General features: G+C 40.7%; 1 long non-coding RNA gene across 1 annotated transcript; it reads right to left on the bottom strand.

Annotated features, from left to right (window-relative positions):
* Positions 1-104: 104 nt before the first annotated feature.
* LOC309641485 lies at positions 105-8,334 on the bottom strand. The gene is made up of 3 exons (XR_014252628.1): positions 2,263-8,334; positions 1,625-1,692; positions 105-1,161 (listed from the first exon to the last, which is right to left on the bottom strand). It is a non-coding gene; the product is annotated as an uncharacterized lncRNA (long non-coding RNA).
* Between the last annotated feature and the right edge of the window lie 14,847 nt (positions 8,335-23,181).

Below are 23,181 nucleotides of genomic sequence, written 5' to 3'. Positions count from 1 at the left end.
GGGCCGCGAGCTCCGGTGCTGCAGTCTTTGGCGCATGACCGCCAGGGCCAGGGCGGGGGCGGGGGTGGGGGTGGGGTGGGGATGGGGATGGGGATGGGGGGAAGGGCGCATGTTCGGAAGAAACCAACGTGGGAATGGGTGCTCGATTGCTTTAATTTGGACGAATCCTAAGATTTAAGAAGTCCACACAGTTTTAAAGATGAAGCACCATGAAATCGAGAAACTTCTCGTCCAGACAGCTCAGCTGATTATTTTCACGTTGTCACCATTTGTCAATGAGTTTTGTTTTTCTCTTCCCACTTCCTTTAAAGGCAGTTCAGAAAGCATTTCCCTGATTATGTGGAGGAGCAAGGTTTAGAAAAAATAGTTCTATTTGGTTTGTTATTTAAACTAAAGGTACCAAACAGTATTTCAGTCATTCAGAGTAAGCACCTAAGCATTGAACATCTAAGCTGTTAAAAGGGGAGGGTAGGCCCCATTTTTAGACCTAAACCAACCAACTTTATGAAACAGCTCTAGGGTCTTTTAGAAAGAGAGATTTAAAGACACATTTCAAATTTGGTAGCTGAATTGAAGGAGTGAGGACAGAAACTTGGGGAGGGAGGAAATTGTTTGACCCTGAAAGATATTCAGGAAGTAGGGATTCCTTGTGCTATTTAGAGTTTTGTAAAACTTTTTTAAATTGAAGCATAATTGACAAGGTTACATTACTTTCAAGTGTACAACAGTGATTTTACATTTATATACATTGTTACCCTCAAAAATAAAGCAACCAGTTATTTTACCAGCAAGGTGGGTTTATTCAGGAATAGCAGAGAATCACAATTTGAGACAAGCAAGCAATGGGGAATCATAGGCAAATCCAGAGAACAAAGGAGAGTGACTTGCTTTTATTAGATTTTGGGAGGAAACTGGGTGGGGGGGGGGACTGTTTGAAGAGAAGTTCTCTGGAGAAGAAGGAGAGTTCAAGATTTTGAGTTTCTCTCTGGCTGCAAGTGGTGGTTAGAGTGTTGTTGCTGGAGCTGGGAGGGATTTTCCTTCCTTCTTTTAAAAGCAGGAGGTGAAATTCCTATGTAAAAATGTCCTCCCTTGTACCAGAAGAAAAGTAACATTCTTATCTTCCTTTTTCCTGCTGATTATGCAGACTGCAACTGGTGCTACCTGTATTGAGAGTCCCCCCTTTAGGGCTTCCTGACTCCATTTAAAATGAAGTTTCCTTTATTTATGTTCACATTTACCCCTTTCGATCAAGACCTTCCCTTAAAAGGGGCTTCCCTGGTGGCGCAGTGGTTAAGAATCCGTCTGCCAATGCAGGGGACATGGGTTCAAGCCCTGGTCCAGGAAGATCCGACATGCCGCAGAGCGACTAAGCCTGTGCGGCACAACTACTGAGCCTGCGCTCTGGAGACTGAGATCCACAACTACTGAAGCCTCCGCGCCTAGAGCCCGTGCTCCGCAACAAGAGAAGCCACCGCAATGAAAAACCCGCATACCACAATGAAGAGTAGCCCCCGCTCGCCGCAACTAGAGAAAGCGCGCGCACAGCAAGGAAGACCCAACGCAGCCAAAAATAAATAAAAATAAAAAATAAATAAATTTTTTAAAAACCAACTCTATATCTTACCAAGGTCTTAAGCATTGAAGATCATCTTGAAGTGTTGAGCTAACGTCACTCTCTTGGGTAAGTCATTTCTACAAAGATTTAACAGGCAACAGGCACAAAGCTTAAAAATGATTATGTGAAGCAGAATTTAAATTAATATAAGTTCAGTTTGTATGATGGTTCGAAGCCAGGAGCCCACACCTGAAGGTAATCAGCTAAATAGGTCAAAAGACCAGGCAAGGGCCATCAGGTGGAAGGTGTAACCAATGGGCTTGTTCCCTGATTTTGTGTAACTGAGTTTCTGTTTTTCCAGAGGCACTTATCTATACGCAACAGGTGGTATTTGCTGTCGTACAAATGCCTCCTTGCTCAGCAAGTTGATAATCAAAGGCCATGCAGTTATCCAAAATTATTTTAGTCAACGAGTCAAGTGGTCATTGTTGGGTTGCTGTTGCTTTGGCTGCGGAATCAGCTAGCACTCCTGATGTTCGGGAGAGATCTCTGATCATGCATTTCACTGGCACTTATTCTGACCCAAAGGAGAAAGGTGCTCCCTATGGAGGCATACTTGGAGTCATGTATGCCTCCTTGAAGTTCTTGTTTAAGGTGATCATGGAGGCTTAATGGGGTGGAACAATGGGAAGCTTCAAAAATCTTACTTTGTAGCTGTCATCAAGGAACACCAGGTGAAATTAGCAGTAGCACTTGGGAAAAGTGAAAAAAAATTCATTACAGTATGGACTAAAGGTTCACTATTGTTGTGAACAGATCAAGGTTTCTGGTGGCAAACTCAACAATTAGATAAGTTTTCCCCTTTTGTAATAGACTGAGAAATACAGATAAGAGCATTTCATCCCAAGAAAAAGAGGGAAAGGATAAGGTAGGAAGTAACAGTGGGATATGGTATACAGGCCTGGTCTGATTATCTTGGGAAAGCTGTCTCCTTCAGCTGTCATCTACTTCAGTTCCTGGTCAATTTGATTCAGAGGTCTCCAGTACTTGTACAGGACTGGATGTCAGTTGGAGCCTTCTTTAGCTGTGAAATGTGTACCCAAAGCTTGAGTCTCAAGTTTGGCCGTTCACCTGTGTAGTGAGGAGGACCTATTATAGTCCCTTCCAAGGAGATTTAAGGGCAATTGTTGTTTTTATTGATTTGAAATCAGAAGGGTGAGAGAAATTGGAAACGTTAGTTTGGAGATTGGTAGTAAGATATATGATGAAACTAGAAGAGTTTAGGATCCAGTCCAGCTCAGGTGTATAACCTTAAAGATAATTAGCAGGACAGGAATCTAGTATCTACAAAGGTGCAAACATAATTTCTCTCTTCATAATTATCCTCCTTTTTGTCAAAGATAATCATAGTAAAACTAATTTGGTTGTATTAAATTTGGCCTGATTATTTACACAAACACAGCGAGAATAGTGATTGATCATCTAAGCTCTTTTTAAGCTTACCTTGTTGGAAGCTTGAAAGCAAGGTACTAGGCCAATTTTTACAAGTAGTTCCTTAAAACTGTCTGATTATTTCTGAGTCTATGTATATCTCTCTTGAGTATGATAAGCTAGTTAAAGCCTTGGTAAAATAGCCAATATTTCCAATTGTTTTCTGTTACAAGGAGAGTAGATTTTTATTGAACTTATGCAAATACATATGTTGTGATTAACAATAAGAATAATGAGTCTGAATTCTGGAGGGATCAGGAAGGGGAAAAAAAGATATATATTTGATCTTTGCTTACAAAGATATCTTTTACCAAATTGCTGTTAAGTCATAGATGCTTAAGAGAAAAAGTTTCCTTAAATCCGGAAAAATAAAACATTAGAGAAACAGCATAAGAAGTCAACATTTATAATCATCCTTATAGGTTCATTTAGTCTGCTGTAATTAATTCTTGTTGATCTTGATCTTGGGTTAGCAACTTTATGAATCAATCAGTTTGCCATTAAAGTCTTAGAAATTTTTATCCACTTCCGTGTTATGATCTTAAAGTTATCAGAAACCTGCATTCCAGGGACTTCCCTGGCGGTCCAGTGGTTAAGACTCTGCACTTCCACTGCAGGGGGCACGGGTTTGATCCCTGGATGGGGGAACTATGCACGGCCAAAAACAAAACAAAACAAAACAAAAAACCCTGCATTCTAGAGTACTTGTCAAGGTCTTTCCCATGAATCTCTTTGAAGATGAAATTCCTTCAGGTTGTGGGAACATTTTTGCAAAGCATCAGAGTAAAACAATAACTATCTATAAATGACAAAAGACTTAAAAATAGCAAAAGTTAAAGATCTAAGAGTTCATTATAATGCAGGTGACAAGAGAATTTGGTTATGTCTTTGACATACAACATTTAAAGATAATAGCTGAAATTACAAATGATAACGTTATACCAGGACATATCAGATTCTCAGGAATGTCATATAATTTCTGAAACACTTATATACCTATACAGATGTAACGTAAAGAAGGCTTAGTATTATTTTTTTTTTTTTTTCAATAAATTTATTTATTTATTTATTTTTGGCTGAGTTGGGTCTTCACTGCTGCGCACGGTCTTTCTCTAGTTGCCTTGAGCGGGGGCTACTCTTCGTTGAGGTTTGCGGGCTTCTCATTGCGGTGGTTTCTCTTGTTGTGGAGCACGGGCTCTAGGCATGCGGGCTTCAGTAGTTGTGGCACGTGGACTCAGTGGTTGTGGCTCGCGGGCTCCAGAGCGCAGGCTCAGTAGTTGTGGCGCACGGGCTTAGTTGCTCCGCGGCATGTGGGATCTTCCCGGACCAGGGCTCGAACCCGTGTCCCCTGCATTGGCAGGCGGATTCTTAACCACTGGGCCACCAGGGAAGTCCAGTATTATTTCTTATTTGAAAGTGCTTCCCATGTAATTTAACATATCAAATAAGCCTAATTACTTTAATATCTTCCTTTTTATAAGGTAAGAGAACAAATCCTTTGAGATGCTCCAGGGGCCCTCTGGAAAAATCCCAGAGGTAGTGTAAGGTCAAAAAGTCTTCATTTAGAATTTGATTTGGGGGATGATTGTCAAAAAGATCAAAAGGTTTGGACACTTAACTAAATAGGATCATGGATCATTGTGAAATAATATTTAATTATTCATTTAACCCAAGTGACAAAAAGATTTCAAAAGCAATTATAGAAGCTTACCTAGCTGTAAGAAGCCTTAGCTCTTTTACAAATTGATTTTGGCAAGGGATCTTTTATAGCAATCTGTATTTTTTTCTCACAATTTCAATTTTATTAGTTCAAATATTGTTTTCTCAATTTCAAAAACTTACAAAGCTTATCTAGAGAAAAAATGATTCAAGGCAGTTGTTACAGAGTAATTTCAGATTTACTCTTCGAGGATAGCGTAATTGCCTATGCATTACATTAAATGAATATAAACTCCTTCTACATAATATAGTTAAACCATATGCTTTTTGGATATTACAGTGTAGAGGCTCATTCTGACATGGCTCTGCTATACTGGGAATGATAGAACAGGGAAGGGCAACAGGATCCCTGCATTATTGCTGAAGAGAGTTGCTCTAAGATAAGTAGGCAGAATAAAGATTTGAAATATGGTACAACAACTTCTAAACTGATGGCAGAGTTATAAATATCTGGTAAGCTACCAGCAGATTTCCCAGCCTTGCAATAGTTATAAGAAAGGAGCGGGGGTGTTCTTTTAAACAAAGATTGCTGCCTGGCTCTCAAGGCAACAAAGTATGAGCCTATCAGAGAGTGATTACCTAGTGGCCTTGAGGAGTTATCATCGATTATGTACAGGGCAGAAAGGGAAGTGGTTCTTGTTTTGGCCTTTTCAGCTGGCTGCGTAGACCCTTTTTGTTGCTCAATTTACTGTGGCATAAGAACAGTGGCTTTTAAATGTGTTGGATCATTTCACAGTAAGAAATGTAGTGTATTTATGGCCCAGCACATACTTACATATATAAAACCATATAAGTAACTGAAATAAAAGTTTAAGGGACTTCCCTGGTGGCACAGTGGTTAAGAATCCGCCTGCCAATTCAGTGGACACAGGTTCAAGCCCTAGTCTGGGAAGATCCCACATGCCGCAGAGCAACTAAGCCCGTGCACCACAACTACTGAGCCTGCGCTCTGGAGCCCGCGAGCCACAGCTACTGAGCCTGCACGCCACAACTACTGAAGCCCACGCACCTAGAGCCCGTGCTCTGCAACAAGAGAAACCACTGCAATGAGAAGCCCACGCCTGGCAACGACACTCGCCACAACTAGAGAAAAGCACGTGCGCAGCAACAAAGACCCAATGCAGCCAAATAAATAAATAAATAAATTTATTTAAAAAAAAGTTTAATAAGCTGACATGTATTTCCTACTTTAAGTATATGCCATGCATGTATTCTAGTTGGCCTTTTATGAAATTATTCTTTTATTTATAAATAGATAATATAAATCTATAAATTATAGATAAATTAAAGGTACATATTATCCATTTATCTATACAGATTAATATAGAAATATATATATTTTCTATTTAGGTACATGTTAATCATAATTCATCAATGTTCTGTGATCACAGTTTGAAAAACAAGCAATTACAGTAAATCGTCCCACAGTAGGAGAAAGCTTTCATGGGCGTTCCAGTGCTTCTTAGCTTCCAAAGGGGTGCTTGCTGCTTTGCCTGCATTTTCTCAGTATCAATGCACATAGTTTGTGCAGAGTTAATTTACGCTTCTTACTCAAAATGTTTTGGCATTTTCTCTTTGATTCATTTTGTATTCTCAGCTCTCTTTCTGACCTTTTTAACTATTTATAATCTTTGCTTCCCAGTGAAAACTAGAAAGCAGGTAATTGTGAACTGTCTATCATATATGAACATCCTGCAGTAGATTAGCAAACTTATAAATACATTTTAAAATGCTTTTTCATAATAAATTTTTTCACTGTGGCATAAAACGTTTGTTAATAGACCTAAATATTTTTCATCTCTGTAAAAGTTAAAAAGCCAAAAGTAGATACATTTATGTTTACCATTTAATGTTTATTTTAGTTAGAAATGATTTAGATATTCAATGAAAATCCATTATCTAATTTAACTCAATAAAAACTTTTATTTTCATTAAAAAAATCACGTTTTTAACAGCGATGCTTGGATTAGACATTAAACAGCTAACCATCATCTTAGGGGTTTTTTTGTTTTGTTTTTTTGCTGTTGACAAATTGTGTAACAAATAGTATGAGCTCATTTGATCAGTAAACTCAGGTAGAAAAAGTTGTGTGTTTGCATTGCATTCAATATTGGTAACTCTGGAGACATGCCTATTTTCATTAAGCCAACAAATTTAAACAAGCTTTTATTTATCGAAGATTATCTCAGATCATGAGAACTTGAAAAACGTTTGGGTTAGTTTCTATATTTCTGAGAGTGTACCTGATTTATATAAATACTTAGTTTTTCTTTAAGTCAATTAAATAGAGCTCTTAAGAAATTAATTTTGGCAATATCATCCAGAGGTAGAAAAATATATACTTATAATGTACACATATAGACATACATAATATACAGATACAGAGATCTGATAGCTTTTTTAAAAATTTTTTTAAAGTCAATTTATTTATTTATTATAAATTTATTTATTTATTTATTTATTTATGGCCGCATTGAGGCTTCGTTACTGCACGCGGGCTTTTTCTAGTTGCAGCCAGCGGGGGCTACTCTTTGTTGCAGTGCACAGGCTTCTCATTGTGGTGGCTTCTCTTGTTGCAGAGCACGGGCTCTAGGCACGCAGGCTTCAGTAGTTGTGGTGTGTGGGCTCAGTAGTTGTGGCTCGTGGGCTCTAGAACTCAGGCTCAGTAGTTGTGGTGCACGGCATATGGGATCTTCCCAGACCAGGGATCGAACCTGCATCCCCTGCATTGGCAGGCGGATTCTTAACCACTGCACCACCAGGAAAGTCCTGATAGCTTTTGTTTTTAAAAAATTAGCCATAAGGAATTCCCTGGCGGTCCAGTGGTTAGGACTCCATGCTTTCACTGCTGAGGGCCTAGGTTCAATCCCTGGTCGGGGAACTAAGATCCCAAAAGCTGTGTGGCATGGCCCCACCCCCCCAAAAAAATTAACCATGTCTTAGGTATAAAACTCAAAGGAATAGTTGGATCCAAATTGTGTTTCTGGCAGATGGAATAAGTTAAGGTTACTTGCTCAGATGACCAGTTTTATTTTTTAATTAAAGTAAAAAAATTTTTGGCCATGCAGCGCCGCATGTGGGATCTTAGTTCCCCCGACCAGGGATCGAACCTGTGCCCCTGCAGTGGAAGCCTGGAATCTTAACCACTGGACTGCCAGGGAAGTCCCTCAGATGGCCAGTTTTTTACTAAAAAAATTTTTATTTGCATACTGTAAGTCATTTTGTTTTTTAAAAGCTTCTGCATAACAATCAAATAATGCATTCCAGTGTCTCTGAGAGATTTGGGATCCTCTCTTTTAAGGGTGCCCCTTCAGGTGGACTTATCTAAAACATAAGTTCCCCAGAATGGCCATTGCAATTCCAACTTATCCAGAAGTTCACCTGTTTTTCCAGAAAGGCACAAGAGCCTGGTCAAGGACCAGGTGAAACCTTTCTTGCCTTTGATTCCCTAAAACATCTTAATTATGAGGGCCCTTTTTTCCAACAGCTGTTCTAAAACACTGGGAATCATGTGTTTTCCCCCATTTTGAACAAAATGGGTGTCTTACCAGGAAGCCTCATAAAAACAGATCTTAGACTTCCCTGGTGGCGCAGTGGTTGAGAATCTGCCTGCCAATGCAGGGGACACGGGTTCGTGCCCCGCTCCGGGAAGATCCCACATGCCGCGGAGCGGCTAGGCCCGTGAGCCACAACTACTGAGCCTGCGCCTCTGGAGCCTGTACTCCGCAACCAGAGAGGCCGCGACAGTGAGGCCCGCGCACCGCGATGAAGAGTGGCCCCCGCTTGCCGCAACGAGAGAAAGCCCTCGCACAGAAACGAAGACCCAACGCAGCCAACAATAAATAATAAATACATTTATTAAAAAAAAAAAAAAACATATCTTAAATAAAGACAGAGAACTCAAAATGCAAAGAATGTGGAGCTCAGATCCAGAAGAGACTTACCGTCAAACTCCAGGGTTGGTGAGAAAGGAGTGAGCTCAATGGGCTCTATGGGTACTGGCACCCGTTTGCACACCAGCATTGGAGTTGTTGGGGGTCTTCTTTGGATCCCACTTCAGATCACCAAGTAATGTCAATCTCAAAAATAAAGCAGCCAGTTATTTTACCAGCAAAATAGGTTTATTTGGGAATAGCAGAGAATTGCAATTTGAAACAGACAGGCTGTAGGGAATCACAGGCAAGCCCAAAGAACAAAGGAGCGTGGCTGGCTTTTATTAGGTTTTAGGAGGAAATTGGGGAGGGTTGTTTTGAAGAAAAGTTCATTGGAGAGTTCAAGGTTGTGACTGTTTTTCATTGGCTGCAAGTAGTGGATAGATCGTTGTTGCTGGTATGGGGAGAGATCTTCCCCTTTTTTTTTTAAAGCAGGAGATAAAATTCCTCACTTGCACCAGAAGAAAAGTAACATTTCAATCTTCCTTCTTCATGCTGGTTATGCAGGCTTCAAGGACGGTACTTACGAAAAAAAAAAGAACGGTACTACATGAGAGCTCCCCAAGACTTCAGGGTTTCCCGACTCCATTTAAAATGAGGTTTCCGGGAAACCCTGGTGGTGCAGTGGTTGGGAATCCGCCTGCCAATGCAGGGGACACGGGTTCGTGCCCCGCTCCGGGAAGATCCCACATGCCGCGGAGCGGCTAGGCCCGTGAGCCACAACTACTGAGCCTGCGCGTCTGGAGCCTGTGCTCCGCAACCGGAGAGGCCGCGACAGTGAGAGGCCCGCGCACCGCGATGAAGAGTGGCCCCCGCTCGCCGCAACTGGAGAAAGCCCTTGCACAGAAACGAAGACCCAACACAGCCAAAAATAAATAAATAATAAATAAATTTATTTAAAAAAAAAAAATGAGGTTTCCGGACTTCCCTGGTGGTGCAGTGGTTAAGAATCCGCCTGCAATGCAGGGGACACAGGTTCAAGGCTTCTTCCGGGAAGAACCCATATGCCGTGGAGCAGCTAAGCCCGTGCACCACAACTACTGAGCCTGAGTTCTAGAGCCCACGAGCCACAATTACTGAGCCCGCGTGCCTAGAGCCTGTGCTCCGCAACAAGAGAAGCCACCGCAATGAGAAGCCCGCGCACCGCAGCGAGAAGCCCACGCACCGCAACGAAGGGTAGCCCCCGCTCTCCGCAACTAGAGAAAGCCCATGTGCAGCAACAAAGACCCAACGCAGCCATAAATAAATAAATAAAATAAAATGAGGTTTATTTTATTTCACATTAAGAGATAATCACATTGATAAGTCTAGTTACCATCTGTTACCAGTTAAAGTTATTACAGTATCATTGACTAAATTGCCAGTTCTGCATATTACATCCCCATGACTTATAACTGGAAGTTTGTGCCTCTTAATCCCCTTTACCTATTTTGTCCATGCCCTGAGCCCCTCTCCTCTCTGGCAACCATCATTGTAAACTGTCTATATAATAACTGCTCTCTGTTCCTAAGTCAAGGTGGATTAACAAGTTATAGCTTAGTGCTAGGAGGCCCAGAATAGAGTGAATAGACTAGTTTTTTTGTTTTGTTTTGTTTTTTCTCTTTCTTTCAGGAAAATCTATTCCCAAACCATAAAATTCATTGTTATCCCTTGGAAATACATAAGGTGGTTAGTTAGGGTTAAAGTGTGGCTTTAAAATGGACCTAGCAGAAACCTATTCCTGTTACTACACTACTGAAAATATCCTCCCAGTGATAGTGTATTAGTAACAAAAAAGGTAAACACAGACTGTAAAAATTCATAGTTCATAGTCAGCTATTTTCTTATTTGCATTTGGTAAAGCTTTCACCCTTCATATCAGACAAATAACAAGCTTACACTGTTAATATGTGTGTAGTATATATATATAAACTTATACGTATATTTTTTATGTATATATATATATATATATATATATATATATATATATATATATATACACACCTGGAATGCAAACTAGGAGGCTCTTATTTATTTCTTTTTTTTTTTTTTTAATTTATTTATTTATTTTATTTATGGCTGTGTTGGGTCTTCGTTTCTGTGCGAGGGCTTTCTCTAGTTGTGGCAAGCGGGGGCCACTCTTCATCGCGGTGCGTGGGCCTCTCACTATCGCGGCCTCTCTTGTTGCGGAGCACAGGCTCCAGACGCGCAGGCTCAGTAGTTGTGGCTCACGGGCCCAGTTGCTCCGCGGCATGTGGGATCTTCCCAGACCAGGGCTCGAACCCGTGTTCCCTGCATTGGCAGGCAGATTCTCAACCACTGCGCCACCAGGGAAGCCCTTATTTATTTCTAATAAATATTTTTGTAGTTATGTTAAAAGGTTTTCAAGTCAAGATCCAAATTTGTTTTATTCTTTTTTTTTTCTTCTTTTTTTTAAGTTTTTGGCTGTGTTAGGTCTCTTAGTTGTGGCACGTGGGATCTTTCGCTGTGGTGTGCGGGCTTCTCTAGTTTTGGCGTGCGGGCTCCAGAGTGCGTGGGCTCTCTAGTTGTGGCGTGTGGGGCTTAGTTGCCCCGCGGCATGTGGGATCTTAGTTTCCCCAACCAGGGATCGAACCTGCATCCCTTGCATTGGAAGGAGGATTCTTAACCACTGGACCACCAGGGAAGTCCCAAGATCCAAATTTGTACACGTTTCCCAAACTGGGTCATTGGAGACAGGAATATATTTGAATATTGTCTCCCTTATTCTTAAAAGAAGGTGGAAAATAATTAGCTTGCCTTGACTGGAAAAATGAATGTTAGGGAACCACACTGCTGAACTCTATTTTGCTGTCTGCTCTGGATGAAAGCCATTTGAAAGTAGGCACCTCCCTTCTCCTAGCTCTGCAGAACCTTAGAGCTTTCACTGCAGAGAATTTCTCCTGTAGGCCTATGTGTTTCCTCAGGTACCTTTCTAAAACCATTAGCTTTGCTAGCCTTGTTATCTGTGAATTCCCCTGTTGTGAATGAGGAGATATTTGAGGTTTTTTTAGGTCCCTGATGATACCTTACATTTCAGAGAGTAATAGACCCATAAGGGACCTTTAAATATAATTTAGTCTGGTATCTTTATGCAAGAAAAATATTGAATAATGCTAAGGTAGTTTATTTTGCTACCTCTTCTAGTACCTGAGAGGGAAGTCTGACATTTTTTTTTACCCATATTAAACTTACTGGGTCTATTTATGTATATTATATATAGATGTATACACTTTGTCTATATTTAACAACTAAATAGTAGTTATCTATTGCTGGAATAGAAACACAGTATTATCCACTGTCTTAACATTTTATTTATTATCATTTTAAAATTTATTTTAATTTATTTATTTTTGGCTGTGTTGGGTCTTCGTTGCTGTGCACAGGCTTTCTCTAGTTGCCGTGAGCGGGGGCTACTCTTCGTTGTGGCGCGTGGGCTTCTCATTGGGGGTGGCTTCTGTTGTTGTGGAGCACGGGCTCTAGGCGCCCGGGCTTCAGCAGTTGTGGCATGCGGGCTCAGTAGCTGTGGCTCGCAGGCTCCAGACCGCAGGCTCAGTAGTTGTGGCACACGGGCTTAGTTGTTCCGCAGCATGTGAGATCTTCCCGGGCCATGGCTCAAACCCATGTCCCCTGCATTGGCAGGCGGATTCTTAACCACTGTGCCACCAGGGAAGCCCTTAACATTTTAACTGATTGTATAGGTCTTTCATTTGTCAGACTGTTTCAAGGCCTGTAACTATTTGCTTTGAGTCTTTGATGTAGTGGGAAAACCCTGTGTTGGTATTTGAGCTTCCCATCTTTCCTACTTAATATCCTGGCCATTTGCTACTGTTCTAACAGTCAGTAACATTTTTGATAGTTCCATTTTGTGGTTTAGACACAAAACTTCACAAAGTATTTTGTTCATTTAACCAGCTCTATAAGGAAAGACAAAAATAATAAATAGAAACAACTCACCAAGCATCAACTATTTTCAAACATTTGGCCTTTTATTCTTATTTATTACATTGTTATAAATTTATATATGCCATTTTGCGTTCTGTTTTTTTCACAGATAGATGTATAGGGGAAAGAAAATGTGCTTTGATTTCAGATAGTACTAATTTCAATTCTGACTTTATCAGTTAATAGTGGTATGACTTTAGACCCTTTATTATCTTTCTCAAGCTTCATTTATGGACGGAAATCAGTATTAGCTTGGAATCATCTTTTTTGTTTGTTTGGAGTTTCGTTGTTGTTGTTGTTGTTTTGGCCCCGCGGTATGCGGGATCTTAGTTCCAGACCGGGGATTGAACCCGTGCCCCCTGCAGTGGAAGCGTGGAGCCCTAACCACTGGACCGCCAGGGAATTCCCTGTTTGGAGTTTTGTTTGTTTGTTTTGTTTTCTTTTTTTATTATTATTTTTTAAAATTAATTAATTTATTTATTTTTGCTGTGTTGGGTCTTCGTTTCTGTACGAGGGCTTTCTCTAGTTGTGGCAAGCGGGGGTCACTCTTCATCACGGTGCGCGGGCCTCTCACTGTCGCGGCCTCTCTTGTTGCGGAGCACAGGCCCCAGACGCGCAGGCTCAGTAGTTGTGGCTCACGGGCCTAGTTGCTCCGCGGCATGTGGGATCTTCCCAGACCAGGGCTCGAACCCGTGTCCCCTGCATTAGCAGGCAGATTCCCAACCACTGCACCACCAGGGAAGCCCCTGTTTGTTTGTTTTTTATTTATTTATGTTTTCATTTGGAAATGTTTAAATCAGTGCAGTGAAACTGAATTTTAGAGACACTGGATGTCGTTAGTTTGGATATCATTAGTTTATTATAAAAGGGAGACATGGAAATTGAAAGATTTCAGAACTTCCATGGAATGGGTGGCTTCACGCTATGCCACTTCAATAGTGATTTATTTCAGTCTACATACTTTCCAAGAATGTCACCATCTCTAAATAAGAAATAATCCTTGCTGTCTAGATCTACTTTAACGCCTCCATATTCTGGGAGAAGGACTTTATCTCCAACTTTCATGCTAACTGGTTTCCTTTAGAGCCCCATCCAATAGCTACTACTGTTGCTTGCAATAATTTTCCTTGAGATTTTTCTGGAAGCATAATCCCTCCTTTGGTTACAGTTTTGGCTGTGCTCCTTTCAACTAATACTTGGTCAAAGAGGGGAAGAAACTTTCCAAATGCCTGTCCTACCTTGACTGGCCCCTGCTGCAGTTCATACTCTGCGCCTCGACCGCGAGGAGAGACCCGAAGTTGGAATCATCTTTTTATCATGCTGTCACATTCAGTTCCATTAGTAAATTCTATCAGCTTTATCTTCAAAATATGCCTATTACTTTTTATCACATCATCTTATTTCATAGCACTTATAGAATATGAAATTACTTTGTTTGTATATTTATTTACTTGTTTAAAATTTCTCCCTAATTAGAATGCAGGCTCCATGCCTGTTTTTGTGGAAATCAGTTTTGATTGCCCTCCCCAAAAACACTTTTTTCCATTATTCTTTGCCAAGATAACCCTCTTCTTTTTTTTTTTTTTAAGCGTATGCACGTGCTCAATCCCAGGGATTGAGGGAACCTTGTTTCCCTTTGCCAGATACTTGCTTTCTCAGTCTCCTGCATATTTGGACCCAGTTCTGGCCAAAGGGTGTTTCTGGGAATGTTTTTTCTCCCTAATCGAAAAAGATTGCATCCTGAGGAAAGCTCTCTTGTTTCACTCCTATCCCTTGCTTTCTGCTTTTGGAGATGTTCTGTGAAGGTATGATGCCTGGAACCAACTTAAGACCTTGAGGGTCTTAATGCAAAGAGAATCAGAGATGCCAGCTCAGTGCTCTCACATTGTGAAGCTGCTTAGCCAACCTTAAAACCACCTTTCTCCAGATGTATTACTACATAGTAGGTGCTTAATGTGTAATTTGTTGTTGAAATGTTGAATTTGGTGATTGATTGGATATAGGATGTGAAGAAAACTGAGAAATGAAGGTTAATTTTCAGATTTTTGGTTTAAATAACTGGTTGAATGGTGGTATTTTTCAATGAGATCAGAATCCTGAAGGAAGGAGTAGGTGGGAACTGAAGAAGGGACACAGGGGAAGCTAACAGTTTAGCTTTAGACACATTTTGAGGTTTAAGTGTTTGTGGTACATGTACCTGGAGATATCCATTAGTCAGTCATATATGCAGGTATGAAGAGAGGAGAGAGATATATAGATTTGAAAAGTTTTCAACATAAAGATGATAATTAAGTCATGAGAATGGTTAAGACCACTCAGGGGGGATATGTAGAGCTAGGAGAGTCATGGTCTTAATAGAGAACCTGGCTTTAGTAGGGAATCTGAAGAATGACCATATTTGAAGTAGAGAAAAGGATTCTATAAAAGGAGTCTGAGAAGCAATGATCAGAGAGGGAGAACTGGGGGACTCTCACAATCCAAGGAAAGAGAGAGTTTCAAGATGGAGAAGTGGTACAATGTCAAATGCTGTAGAGAGGTTAAGTAGGATAAAGACTGGAAAGTGTCCACTGTGTGTATGTAGAAAACAATATGGCTTCTATTTTTATTTATTTATTAGACAATATTTATTGAGAGCCTACTATGGCAGGTACTCCTTTTAAGTGTTGGGTAGATATAACAATGAATAAAATATGTCCTTTCCTCATGGAGTTTATATTCTAGGAAGGAGAAAGAAAATGAACATATCCAAAGCAATATGAAATATAGTATCAGGTACTGATAGGTGCTATGAAGAAAAATAAGTCTGGAAAAGAGACTGAAGTTACAGAGGGGTGCTATTTTAGATAGAGTAATCTGAGAAGGCCTCTCTGAAGAAGTAGGGGTTTTTTTTGTTGTTGTTGTTTTTTAAATTTTATTTATTTATTTGGTTGTGCCAGGTCTTAGTTGCAGCAGGTGAGCTTCTTAGTTGCAGCTCACCAGCTCCTTAGTTGCAGCATGTGGGCTCCTTAGTTGTGGCATGCGAACTCTTAGTTGTGGCATGCATATGGGATCTAGTTCCCTGACCAGGGGTCAAACCCAGGCCCCTTGCATTGGGAGCTCGGAGTCTTACCCACTGCGCCATCAGGGAAGTCCCTGACGAGGTAGTTACTTGAACAAAGACCTGAATAAGTGACAGAATGGGCATTTCAAGCAAAGGGAACATAAGTACAAAAGCTGTGAGGTTGAGGGTGTATGTCTTTTTTAAGCAACATCAGTAAGGTCAATGAGACCAGAGCAGAGTAAGAGGGAGAGTTATGACATGAGCTCAGAGAAGTAGCCATGTAAATAGTCTAGATCATGTTAGGGTCTTTCATGTTAGCCATAGAAAGACTGTGTTTTATTCTAAAAATCATGGGAATCCATTACATAGTTTTGAGCAAAGATGTGACATATTCTATCTTATCTTAAAAGGCTTGTTCTGGCTGCTGTGAGAATAAATCATAGGAGGTTAGGAGTGGAGTAAGGAATATGAGCTGGAAGGGAATGCAGTAATGCAGATAAAATGTGATAGTTGCTTGGACCAGGGTGAGCCAGTCAGTGGGGGAGGTGGTTCAAAGTGGTGGGTTTTTGGATGTATTGATATTTTGAAGGTGATGCTGACAGGATTTATTATTAATGCATTGAATGGAGGGTGAGAAAGAAAGAGAGATATCAATCCTGAGCCCAAGGGTTTGGGCCTGAGCAACATTGGGGAATACTGAAGGAGGAACAGGTATAGGGAAATGGAGGGAATCAAAAGTTCAGTTTTGGATGTTAAGTTTGAGATGCAGTATAGAGATGATGATTAGGCAGAAAGCTAAAGTGCAGAGAAGTCACGTTGGAGGTAAATTTAGGAATCATCAGAATAGAAACTGGATGAGGTCACCTAGGAAGAAAGTAGGTTAAAAGAAGCCAACGGGACTACCCTGGTGGTCCAGTGGTAAAGAATCTGCAGGGGATGCGGGTTCGAGCCCTGGTCGGGGAACTAAGATTCCACATGCTGAGGGGCAACTAAAGCCCGTGCGCCACAACTACTGAGCCTGCACTCTAGAGCCCACGAGCCACAACTACTGAGCCTGCGTGCCTCAACTAGAGAGCCCTCATACTGCAAACTACAGAGCCCACGCGCTCTGGAGCCCACATGCCACAACTAGAGAGAGAAAACCCGCACGCCACAAATAGAGAGAGAAAACCCGCACACCACAACTAGAGAGAAGCCCACGCGCCTCAAGGAAGAGCCCACGTGCCCCAACAACAACAACAACAGATCCCGCATGCCACAATGAAGACCCGACACAGACAAAAAAAAAAAGAGAGAAAAGAGAGGTCCGAGGACTAAATCCTGGAGCACTTCAGCTTTTAAAAATTAGGAAGAGGCTCCAGTAATTGAAAGTGAGAAGGACCAGATAGTGGTGCAGAAAGAAAATCATGAAGAGTGTGATGTTCTGGAAACCAAATGAAGAAAGTGTTTCAAGCAGGAAAGTGATAACGGTGTCAAATTTTTCTGGTAGTCTGGTTAAGATGAAGTCTGAGAACTGGCTAGTAGATTTGGCATTGTGGAGGTCACTGGTGACTTGGGCAAGAGTGGCTTCAGTGCAACAGTAGGGATGAATGAAGGCCTGATTGGGGTGGGTTCAAGAGAGAATGCAAGGTGAGGAAGTGGAGAAAATGAAATAATAACCTCTTCTGAGGAATTTTGCTTTAAGAGAGTAAAGGTAATTTCTCCTCTTTCTCCCCCTATTCCTTAATAAGAACAGAACCTTGATTTTGTTGAGAGCAGGGTGCTGAGCTTCTGTTCCAGCTACTCCATGGGCATCCATGTGACTAAGTTCTGGTAAGTTGTTAGTGGAAGTTGTTTGGTGGGTTTTCTGAGAAACGGGATTAACTGAGCTGGTGTATGTCTTTGGCCCTTTCTCTTTATCTTGCTTAGAATGTGGACATGATGACTGGAGTTCTAGCAACCATCTATGATAATAAAGTGATCTTAAGCCATTGCTAAGGATGGAGGAAAATGGAATCTAGATCCCTGATGACACTGTGGAGCTACCACATAAACCGTGGATTGCCTACCTCTGCACTTCTCATTATGGGAGAAAATAAAACAATTTGTTTATGCCTCACTGATTTTTTCCTTTTTTTCCCTGTGTGTGTGTGTGTGTGTGTGTGTATGTGTGTCTGTCTGTCTGTCTGTTATTTGCAGCTGTTTGTAATTCATAACTGACATGCTGGTGGGACCTTGTGGAATTTTTCTTCTGAATTTATTTTTCTTTTCTTTTTTTAAAAATGAAATGAGGAGGGGAGAGGTCATTGGCTAAATGTGAGGATTGGGGAGGGAGTGTTGGAGGTTTGAGGAGAGAAAATATATAAATTAGTCATCTCTGAGAGTAAATTAACTAGGGAAATAGAGTAGAATTTCCAGGTATTGTTGAAGGTATAGTAGGCTTTTTAGACATTTGTAGTTGTAAATATATATAAAATGAGATCAGTCATCCTGGTTATGTTTTTCTCTAGTCCGGTTCAGCTGCTCAGGTGAGGTATGAAATAGGTGGAGAGTTGGATTTATTCAGGATCAGTGTTCTGCTAAAACTACTGGTCACCATTGTGAAACAGAAGACAGGGTAGACTAGAGTCACTGGGAAGATAACTGAATATCTGAATGGATTTTTAAAAACATGTAATAAAAACAATAGACTAGAAAATAAAACTTAAACACATTTTTCAATAGGTAAAAATTTCCGTGATTCAAAAATTGAAGCGATAAAAAGATATATTGAGAAGTTTTGCTCCTACCCTGCAATGGTTAATTTTATGTGTCAACTTGACTGGGCCACAGGATGCTAAGATAACTGGTTAAATATTATTTCTGGGTGTGTCTGTGAGGACTTTTCTGGAAGAGATTAGCATTTGAATTGGTGGACTGAGTAAAGCAGATGGCCCTCCCTAATATGAGTGGGCATCATCCAATCTGTTGAGGGCCTGAATAGAACAAAAAGGCAGAGGATGGTTGAATTCACTCTCTGCCTGACTAGTGACTGAAGTGGGATCTCCTCCTGTCCTTTGTGCTCCTGGTTCTCAGGCTTCGGGTCCAAACAGCAATCTGCATCATTAGCTCTCCAGCCTTTGAACTACATCACTGACTTTCCTGGGTCTCCAGCTTGCAGATGGACAGCAGAGTGAGACTTCTCAGCCTCTATAGCCAAAAAATCTCTCTCTCTCTTTCTCTCCCCACCCTCATTCCCACCCCACCACCAGTTCTGTTTCTCTGGAGAATCCTCACTAATACACACCCATGTGCCCAATCATCCCATTCCTCCCCTCTGCCCCCTATTGATAAGCATTTGTATTATTTGTTGTGAATACTTATGGTTTCTTTATGAAAATACAAATATCAATTGATCAGTCTGTTTATTCTTATTTCACTCTGTTCTTACATACAAAAGGGTAGTAGCAAACTATAGTGCATGCTGTTCTGTACCTTGCTTTTTTCACTTGTCAGTATATGCTGGATATCTTTCCATATCAACACCTGGAGAGTATCCTCATTATTTTTATTTTTCATCTACAGAGTATTCTGTTATTATAGGTATATCATGATTTAGTAATATTTTGAAAGCAAGGCCTTTATTTGGAAGAACTAGGTTTTGTTAAGGCTTTGTGGGTTTGAAGGCGCTAGTATAGCAGGACTTCGCATATATATTTTTTTTTTTTCTTTTTTTTTTTTTCTTTTGGCCACACCATGCAGCATGCGGGATCCTAGTTCCCCGACCAGGGATCTAACTCACGCGTCTCAACCACTGGACCACCGGGGAAGTCCCAGGACTTCATATTTGAAATTTATTCCAGGATCCACAGAAATGTGAAGAATGCATGATGATGAAAAAAATCATTATATCTCCAAAAAGAAGTAAGAATTCAACCAACAGACAGGAAGTGGTGAATCTGAGGCAGAGTGATTAAGGTTTAGCTGCTTGTGGGTTCCCGAGACAAGATCCAGCATTCTTATATCTTACTCCACTGGGCCTTGGCCCTGGCAGTTGAGGTGAGGGTGGATTAGCCAGGTGAGGAGACGTTCTAAGCAGATAAAATCTGTGTTTTGCTTTCTAGGATATAGCCTGAAGGACTGCAAGACTCTTCAGGAAGTGCAACATCTAACATATTGCCTGAGCAGGGAAGTAGCCATGGCTGAGGGAGGTGCCTAGGCAGACTAAAAGCAATCTTACAGATTCCTTCACCACACCCCACCAAAGCACCTGAGAGCTCCCAAGTACCCAATGGGATGTGGAAGTTCTGAGAAGGCTGGCAAACTGAAAGAGACTTGGAGCTGGAATAAAAAGGACTTAGTCCAGAGGTCAAGGTAGGAACCCTAGATATCAGCACAAGAAGTCTAAAGATGGGTGGGGCAAACTACAGCTCAACAGAGGCCAGCAAGGACAGAAAGTACAGGGATCAGATTCCCTTCCTCCAATTCAAGAATTATACCCAAGCCCCTCTAGGAACTTAAATCACCTTAGAGAGGATAAGAGAAGGAGAGAGTAGAAGAGTTTAAATCTTGATTTTGACTACATATTCACTCAAATGAGACTATTCTAAACAAGAAGTAACTGATTTAAAAGTAGTATTTAAGTTATTTTCAGTTGCTGGGGGTTTGTGAGATGATGAATTTCAGTTATAGAGAAGGGAAACCCAAATGAACTAAAAAAAAACAGAAAAGGAATTAGTACTACTAATAGGCCTTTGGCAGAGATGTGGGAGCATTTGGAAAATTGTATATGGAAAATCAAGCAAAAGATGAGGCAGTGGACTTCCCTGGTGGCGCAGTGGTTAAGAATCCGCCTGCCAATGCAGGGGACACAGGTTCGAACCCTGGTCCCAGAAGATCCCACATGCTGTGGAGCAACTAAGCCCCTGCACCACAATTACTGAGCCTTTGCTCTAGAGCCCATGGGCCACAACTACTGAAGCCCATGGGCCACAACTACTGAAGCCCGTGTGCCACAACTACTGAAGCCCACGCGCCTAGAGCCCTGCTTCGCAACAAGAGAAGCCACCGCAATGAGAATCCCCTGCATCGCAACAAAGAGTAGCCCCCACTCACCCCACAACTAGAGAAAGCCCGCATGCAGCGACGAAGACCCAGCACAGCCAAAAATAAATAAATGAATAAATAAATTTTTTTTTAAAAAAGGAAGCATGATTACAGTGCACTATTTTCTTCAGCAATGAGTAATACTTAAATAATCATAATAATATAAGCACTGGCTTATTTAAATTGAAACTTTGTTGGTGAGATAGCCAGGAGGCAAAATGTGAGGAGTATAAAAGAACTAAGGTCTCAACTAATATGGTGAAAAGTAAATAGGTAATATCTACAACTGATAAATCAAGACATAGCTGCATAGACACATTATTTAGAAATAAGTAGGTTAATTCCAAGGGAAATGGTTACATGAATTGCGGGTAATTGCCTGTGGTGAACAGGTCTAGAGTAGAGGAGGAATGATACAGGAAAACCATTGTTTTAAAATAACTACTAGACTTGTGGTTTTCGTAAATTTTTTATTGAAATATAACATATATGTAACAACCCACATACAGAAAAGGGTACAACTCATAAAAGTACAGCTTGATAAATTAACCTAAAGTGAACAAACCTGTGTAAATTAGCAACCAGATCAAGAATGTTTCATTTTTAAACCATGTACATATATTCTTTGACAGATATTTAAAATTAATAATACTAAAGAGTTAAGATATCAGGAGAGAGAAAAATGCTTTTGATAATACTGCTTTTGAAAATACTACTAAAATCTGGAGCAGTGCTGTTCAATATGGTAACCTCTAACTGCATGTGGCTATTGAACACCTGAAATGTGACTAGTCTGACTGAGGAACTGAATATTTTATTTTTGTAAATTTTAATTTATTTAATTTTTTTCAGTGTTTTTTTCAATTTTTATTTTATATTGGAATGTAGTTGATCTACAGTGTTGTGTTAGTTTCAGGTGTACAGCAAAGTGATTCAGTTATACATATACATATGTATTCTTTTTCAGATTCTCTTCCCATATAGGTTATTACAGAGTATTGAGTAGAGTTCCCTGTGCTATACAGTGGGTCCTTGTTGATTATCTATTTTATATATAGTAGTGTGTATACGTTAATCCCAACTTCTTAATTTATCCCTCCCTCCCACCTTTCCCCTTTGGTAAACCGTAAGTTTGTTTTCTAAGTCTGTGAGTCTGTTTCTGTTTTGTAAGTAAGTTCATTTGTCATTTTTTTAGATTCCATGTGTAAGTGATATCATACGATATTTGTCTTTCTCTGTCTGACTTACTTCACTTAGTATGATAATCTCTAGGTCCATCCATGTTGCTGCAAATGGCATTATTTCATTCTTTTTTATGGCCGAGTAATATTCCATTGTATATATGTACCATATCTTCTTTATCCATCCATCTGTTGATGGACATTTAAGTTGCTTCCATGTCTTGGCTATTGTAAATAGTGCTGCAATGAACATTGGTGTGCATGTATCTTTCCGAATTATGGTTTCCCCTGGATATATGCCCAGGGGTGGGATTGCTAGATCATATGACAGCTCTATTTTTAGTTTTTTAAGGAACCTCCATACTGTTCTCTATAGTGGCTGTACCAATTTACATTCCCAACAACAGTGGAGGAAGTTTCCCTTTTCTCCACACCCTTTCCAGCATTTATTGTTGTTTGTAGACTTTTTGATGATGGCTGTTCTGACAGGTGTGAGGTGATACCTCATTGTAGTTTTGATTTGAATTTCTCTAATAATTAGCAATGTTGAGCATCTTTTCATGTGTTTTTTGGCTATCTGTATGTCTTCTTTGGAGAAATGTCTGTTTAGATCTTCTGCCCATTTTTTGTTGGTTTTTAAAAAAATATTTATTTATGGGCTTCCCTGGTGGTGCAGTGGTTAAGAATCCGCCTGCCAATGCAGGGGACACGGGTTCGAGCCCTGGTCTGGGAGGATCCCACATGCCGCGGAGCAACTGGGCCCGTGACCCACAACTACTGAGCCTGCGCGTCTGGAACCTGTGCTCCACAACAAGAGAGGTCGTGATAGTGAGAGGCCCGCACACCACGATGAAGAGTGGCCCCCGCTCGCCGCAACTAGAGAAAGCCCTTGCACAGAAACGAAGACCCAACACAGCCAAAAATAAATAAATAAATAAATAAATTTTTTTAAAAAAATTTATTTATTTATTTATTTAGGCTGTGCTGGGTCTTAGTTGCGGCACGTGGGATCTTTGTTGCGGCGTGTTTAGTTGCAGCATGTGGACTCTTAGTTGTGGCACGTGGGCTTCTTAGTTGCGGCATGCGGACTTCTTAGTTGCAGCACGCAGACTTCTTAGCTGCGGCATGCGGACTCATAGTTGCTGCATGCATGTGGGATCTAGTTCCCCGACCAGGGATCGAACCCAGGCCCCCTGCATTGGGAGCGTGGATTCTTACCCACCCACCCACCAGGGAAGTCCCTTTTTTTTTTTTTTT

Source organism: Balaenoptera physalus (assembly GCF_965194825.1).
Source record: "Balaenoptera physalus genome assembly, chromosome: 13".
NCBI classification, from domain to species: Eukaryota; Metazoa; Chordata; class Mammalia; order Artiodactyla; family Balaenopteridae; genus Balaenoptera; species Balaenoptera physalus.
This window is presented reverse-complemented; position numbering and strand designations above follow the sequence as displayed.